Consider the following 7,565-nt stretch of genomic DNA (forward strand, 5'->3'; position numbering starts at 1 on the left):
ACTACTATCCTATATTCTCCTATCTATCTATGCCAATCCTTCAAAAATCTCACACTCTAATTTAATTCTTCAAGTACTTGTTTAAATCTTAATCTCATAAATCGAATCATCATCCCGTATTATTAGTTGTTCGAAGTCTAATCCATTAAGAAAATCCCATGTAGTAATTTAATTCTTCCAATACTCGTTTAAATCTTATGTCCATCAATGGGAATTATTATCCTATACATTTATTTATTATCTAGCCTAACCCTTCAAAAATCCCACGTTTTTAATTTAATTCTTCAAATACTTGTTTAAATCACATTTTCATAAATTGAATTATTATCCTATGTTTATTTAGTTATTCAAAGTTTAATCCCTCAAAAATCCCCTGTCTTAATTTAGTTTCTCAGTAATTCGTTTAAATCTTATTTTCGTCGATCAGGATTATTATCTCATACTCATCTATTTATTTAAAACCAAGTTCTTCAAAAATCTCATGTCTTAATTTAATTTTTCAATCCTAAAAATTCTACAATTCGTCAAAATTTTATCCTCACCCATTAGAATCATTATTCCATATCTATTCCAAGTCCAATCTTTTGAAAACCCCCTGTCTTAATTCAACTTTTGATCCCAAAAATTCCATTATTCGCCTAAATATTATTCTCGTTGATTAGTATTATAATCTCGTACCTACCTATTTATTCAAAGCCTAATCCTTTAAAAATCCAACGCCCTAATTCAAATTTTCAATTATAAAAATTCTACTATTTTATTCATTTGAACATCATTTTTGTTAATAAGTATTGTAACTCATATTTGTTCATTTATTTATTTCAATCATTAAAATTCAACTCTTCAAAACCGGATTTCCAAATTTAACCTTTAGACTAAAAAATTTCCATCATTCACTTTTATTCATTTAAATATCATCTTTGTTATCATTATTATAAATTCCACGTTTACTCGTTTCTTTCTTCTAAAAATTCCAATAATTAGAGTTCAATTATTCAAAGGCCCGACTTTCAAAATTAATTTTCAAAATCCCACTATTCACTATTCATCTGTCCAAATATCGTTTTGATTAATTAGTAAAATTATTCCATACTTACCCATTTATTTCTCTTAAAAATTTCAATCATTAAAGTCTAATTCTTCAAAATTCCGATTCCTAAATTTAGTTATTCGAAATTCTAATTGTCCTATCTCCGAACTGTATTTTCAGTCTCATGCTCCAATTCCCGTATTTATCCCGCTACTTATCATTATCATTGTCACTATTGTTTTATTCATTATTTCTATAAATTTTGCCTTCAAATGATTTTCAAGATTGCCAACTTTTTATAAATCGACTCTCATAATCTCTACTTCTCAAATAACTCACAATTCTGTTTTCTTTCAAAATTTAATTCCCAAAGCCCCAATTTTTGTAACTTAGTTTTCCTCAAAAATCCCGAACTTTCAAATAATCCCTCAAAATCCCAATCTCTTTCAATTTTAATTTCCAAAATTCTCACTCTTACATCTAATTCCTACAAATCCAATTTTCAGATAAACTTTAAAACTCTAATTTTCGAATAACCTCTAAGACTCCAATTTTCAAATGAATTTCAGAAATCCAGCTTTCCTTCGAACAATTTTGATTTCCGTTTGGTGATGCATGTGATATGTTTCGTGCTCTATATTGTGCACTAACCCCATTTTTTATGATAACACATTGCTCATTCGTGGCCTAGGTACGCATCTACTTCTATTCTAGTCATTCTATATTGCATGTTTTGATTCTCATATGCGCTTAATCGATTTGAGTACCCATTGATTTTCCTATCAATTGTCACGTCAGCTTCATTTTATTAGTAGAGACCCGACTTTAGGGACTTAGAGGGGTGCTATGGTCCTTTACCGTACCTTCCCGATAAGTAATCTGACCCCCGAGTCCGATCTGGTTTTTCGTAAATCATCTTTTCCAAAATGAGGAGTCGCACTTAGGGTTTTCTTTCTTATTTTGTTTACCCTTTTAAAAATAAAACAAAAATAAGTGGCGACTCCAAGTCATTTTCTTAATCAATAAAAATCATTTTTTCAAATTAAAATCAAGCTCGTCATCGAGTGGGAAACGCATGAGCCGAAATGCGGGGTCCACACTAATAAATGTCCTTTATTCTCTTAGCCGATTTTCTATATTTTTAAGCATTTTTTAAATATAATTCTCATTTATAACATTTAATCATTTTTCATATTTATATAATTATTTTTAAAAATTTCCTCAAAAAATAAATAAAAATATTTTCAAAAAATACAATATTTTTTTCCTAAAACATATTTTTTTTCTTGTTTTTTTTTTTTTACTCTTTAAGAACAATTAAATTAAATATTTTTTTTCCAATATTAGTTTTAATTTACTATGCAATTATAAAATTTCCAAGAGAATCACACAAAATGTTTGGCCCATGTGATTACCGTGACGAGTTAGTTTTGTAATAATTTATATATATATATATATATAAACCTTCTTTTGTTTTTTTTTTTTTCGTAAAACATGAAAGAGAATAATAAAAATAAATATAAAATATGACATGAATACATAAAAAATAAAAATAAAATGTCTTTTATTTTGTATTTTTTCTGCGTAATTATTTAACATTAATACATGTTCTTTAAAATTAGTGATTTTGTTTTCATATCGTCTATGATCCGACTGGTGTATTCGGAGGCAAGGATTGAAATATCGGTAAATACGGATATATTGGTACTTGGATTTTACAGATATATCGGAAATATCGGAGAAATATCGGTGGATATTTTTCATCAAATATCGGTGAGACAAAAATTATCCAAAATTGATGGGAATGCTTAGAAAAATCCAAAGAATGATAAAATAAGCAAGAATAAGCAAGAATATAGATTTTATAATTGTAATTGACATAAATATGGTCAAAGAAAAAATATCGGTAAATAGTTTACGATACTTGGATTTTAAGAATAGAAAATATGAAATTTGGAATTGTACACTTAGAAAGTTATAACTGAGTTAAGAAATATTTGATTTTATTAAATGAAAACAATTTACACATAAACATAATACATATGACATTGCAATGGTCCTTAATACCAAAATGAAGATCGATGTGGTTCCATCATATTGTTATTGTTAGATGAAGGGAGCCCATCTTGTTGAAGACAATATTCATACCAGGACATGGAGTTTCGATAGTATTGATTGTATGTACGAACATGCCATGCATAAATTTCTTGAGTCCTACCAACAACTTGTCCATGGATAGGAAGTCCAGGGTTTTCCCATGTGCTCATTTGAAATCCTTGTTGTTGCAACTGATGTGGAAGGTAGTATGGCATTTGTGTGGAAGAAGGATAGTTATACCTTTCATACTCTTCATCAGTGGAACTTGAAAGATTTTGAGGAGGCTGACCATAACTCATTGCATAAGGGGCATAAATGTTGGCTTCGTTTGATGAATCACTGAATTGAGTCTCTACACTCATCGACTCAAAACTGGCCGACAATGAGTCCTCGTTGTATGGCATCATCCTTCGTTGTCTTCCTCTATATGGCTTTCCAATGGCTCCAACACCTGGACCGGCTCTTCTAGAGCTGTGGTCTTCATCTTGAGTACAATGTGTGAAATCATCTTCACAAGTAAATGGCAATGGTTGTCCACTTTGTTGTTGTTGTCTAACATCCCCTTCATCATTTCCAGGGTCGCTACCATCATTGGTCCCCTCTCCTCTTGAACCATCATAACCGGAAGCGGAAGTACCAGTAGCACTAGGTCTACTACTATGTTCAAAACTCGTGGAGTCAAAAGAAGGTCGAGAAATGACTGCCGGCTGAGAAATTCCTTGTTGAAATGAATCTCTCGTGTCTTGGCTGAAACTATCAGTATGAACTTCTTCGGATAACACTCGATCAACATCAACACCTGCTTCTCAGACATGTGCGGCAATTCGTGGGTTGGGATTTCCATCTTCATCATCTAAATGAAGAGGTCTAACCCATTGAAACAATTGGTTATCTTCTTCTCGACCAACCTCAGTTGCAATGTCAAGTAAATCGAGGTAATCTTTCTCTGCAACTTTGTCATGTTCTGCTTCCATGTCACGTATCTTTAGTTTCATGTTATAATAACAGAAAACTAATTGTTGGAGCATCGGGTAAGCAAGCCGATTTCTTTGTTTTGTATGAATTAAGGCAAGCGTGCTCCAATTTCTCTCACAAGCTGAAGATGATGCAGTTTGCGATAAAACCTTGATGGCCAACCTTCTTAATGTAGGAGCGTGATGTCCATACATGAACCACCATTCAGCTACAACCAAATAAATGATATCAATACTTATATTGGAAAGTTGCAATAATATGCTAATGAAATGAATTATTAATTCACAAATAATACTCACCGGGAACCATTTCTGACCTCGAAGCAATTGCTGCTCGATCACCGAATCCTCTTTTTGCATCTCAGAATAGTATAATCTACATATTAAATAATTGAAAGTGAAAAAGTTGAGTAAATGAAATTCGATTATTTAATTTATATTATAACTCTAATAATTTACCTCATTTCCAAATTGACTAAGACCTTCTGATGTAGGATCTAATTTCGCAAAGACTTCATGAACAGCTTGAAGTAGATCAGGATCAGTACCAACTCCATGTTTATATTGAAATCTTGGATTAAGAAAGAATGCTACAATAGTAAAGTAGAAATGTAAAATTAGAATGTTATGAAAGAAACGTATTAAATACCAATAAATTTCAAAGATGAATAATACTTACCTGCTGCATGAAGAGGATGTTTAAGAGTTCTATCCCAACGATCTACAATTATTTCTAACACCCATTCTTTAGCATTAAGTCGACAGAGGTTCTCTTTCATAACTCGAATCAATTCGTACACAAATGGCATTGTAGGAACAACTTCTGAATCGACAATGCGAAGAACTGTGTATAGCGCCTCACATATTGACACTAACTTTCCCACTCTTTCCCAGTACGCATGGTCAAACATAAGTGATTCAATTTCTTTGCCGATTAATGTGCGACTTAAGTTGTGTTGTGCCTATTCATCACTGATAAACACTTTCTTCAAGTTTGCTTTCTTTTTCAAAAGACTGTCGAGGGCTATAAAATTGGTTGCAAATCTTGTTGCTCCAGGACGAACTATGTCTCCACCACACACCTTCCGCATCTGTGCAAGCAACCAACCATGGTTATAAATGAAGTTGGTTATCTTTTGAGCCTTTGTAATCAGATCTGCAACGCTCGTCCTTTTACCGATGTCTTCGAACATTAAGTCGATGCAATGTGCTGCACATGGAGTCCAATAAAGATTGTATTTCTTCATTAACAACTTCCCCGCCTTCACGAATGCCGACCCATTATCTGTAACTATTTGGACCACATTTTGTTTGCCAACTTCCTTGATCACATCCTTCAACAAACCATATATGTATTTGTTGTCCTTTATATTATTTGATGCATCAACGGATTTGAGGAAAATTGTGCTACCTTTTGAATATACCATGAAATTAATTATGCTTAATTTCGTGGGCCCAGTCCATCCATCAGACATAATCGTGCATCCATAAGTCTTGCACTTTTCTCTTTGAATATTGACATAAGCTTCCATGTCTTTGTACTCCATATCCAAATACTTGTGTTTGATTTCATAAGGAGACGGTGGTTCTATACCCATACCTACCATCCATATATAATTAAAACATATAAGAACATTTGTGTCAATCATACTATATAAATAGTAATGATATTGTTAAAATAAATACAACTTTTAAAATTATAGTAATTACCTGCTTGTTGTGCACCAACAATCATGTTCTTGAAGTGGTGAGAGTCTGCTTTGTTGGGCGGAACACTCTCATATATGAAGAACTTACTGATCAAACGTCCCATGGTTTCCTTGATGGCACCACCTTTGAAAAGATTTTTCACAGTTTTCTGTCTTGCTGTTGAAGATTTGTACAATGAGGGTGCATTAGGCAGTGATGGATCTGAATATCGAACACTTTGCGATTTTCGCATTTGCCTTGTTGTTGGATTGGTTGGATGTGAAGACTCACTTATTATAATTATTAAAATTAAACATATATGCTAATTTAATATTATTGATAAAGTTGATAAGAAACAGTAATAATTCAAATTAATATTATACCTGTTTTTCTTTTGCCTTTTATAAAATGTTCTTCTTGTTGTCGATTCCATTCAACAGCTTTTGATGCTCGAACCGCCTCTCTATAAGCATGTCGCTCATCAGGGTGCATGTCAGTCGGATACATATGCACATCATCATCTCCATCATCATCATCAGCACCACCAAGGTTCTCCTCATCGTCCTCATCAATTACATGTCTATGTCTTCTTCCCATTGTGTCTCGCAGTTCTGCTCGAATCTCTTCTATATCTGCAGCTTTCTTCGCTTTTGCCTTATTTTTTTGCTCTAGAAGTCGTCTTATTTCTTGTTTCACTTCTGGAGGCACGTTAGGACACTTTTTTGTATTTGAATTAGGGTCTGTATGTGATAGGTGAAATTTAAAACGAGTAATCCCACCACTCTTTATTGCCAACCCACAGTAATTGCATATTGTTCCATTTTTGTTCCCTTCCATAGGTGTACAATATTTCCAACAAGGATCTCGACCCATGATACCGCTTTCACTAGCCATTTTCTAAAATTGAATTATGAAACTAATATCAAATTTAAAATTATTAAAGATAAAACATGTAAGAAATTTAATATTCATGAAATTGATAAGAACTAATAAAAATTGAAATTAAAATTGAATTATGCATATATGAAATAGATAAACATTACAGTAAAATTTCAATATGAATTAAATTAAATTAAATTAAATTTGCATATTCATGAAATTGATAAGAATCATTACTAATAAAAATTAAAATTAAAATTGAATTATGCATATATGAAATAGATAAACATTACAATAAAATTTTGATAAGAATTAAATTAAATTAAATTAAATTAAATTTGCATATTCATGAAATTGATAAGAATTAAATTAAATTAAATTTGCATATTCATGAAATTGATAAGAACCATTACTAATAAAAATTAAAATTGAATTATGCATATATGAAATAGATAAACATTACAATAAAATTTTGATAAGAATTAAATTAAATTAAATTAAATTTGCATATTCATGAAATTGATAAGAATTAAATTAAATTAAATTTGCATATTCATGAAATTGATAAGAACCATTACTAATAAAAATTAAAATTGAATTATGCATATATGAAATAGATAAACATTACAATAAAATTTTGATAAGAATTAAATTAAATTAAAATAAATTAAATTAAATTAAATTTGCATATTCATGAAATTGATAAGAATTAAATTAAATTAAATTTGCATATTCATGAAATTGACAAGAACCATTACTAATAAAAATTAAAATTAAATTATGCATATATGAAATAGATAAACATTACAATAAAATTTTGATAAGAATTAAATTAAATTAAAATAAATTAAATTAAATTAAATTTGCATATTCATGAAATTGATAAGAATCATTAC

Source organism: Vitis riparia, chromosome 1 (assembly GCF_004353265.1).
Source record: "Vitis riparia cultivar Riparia Gloire de Montpellier isolate 1030 chromosome 1, EGFV_Vit.rip_1.0, whole genome shotgun sequence".
Classification (NCBI taxonomy): Eukaryota; Viridiplantae; Streptophyta; class Magnoliopsida; order Vitales; family Vitaceae; genus Vitis; species Vitis riparia.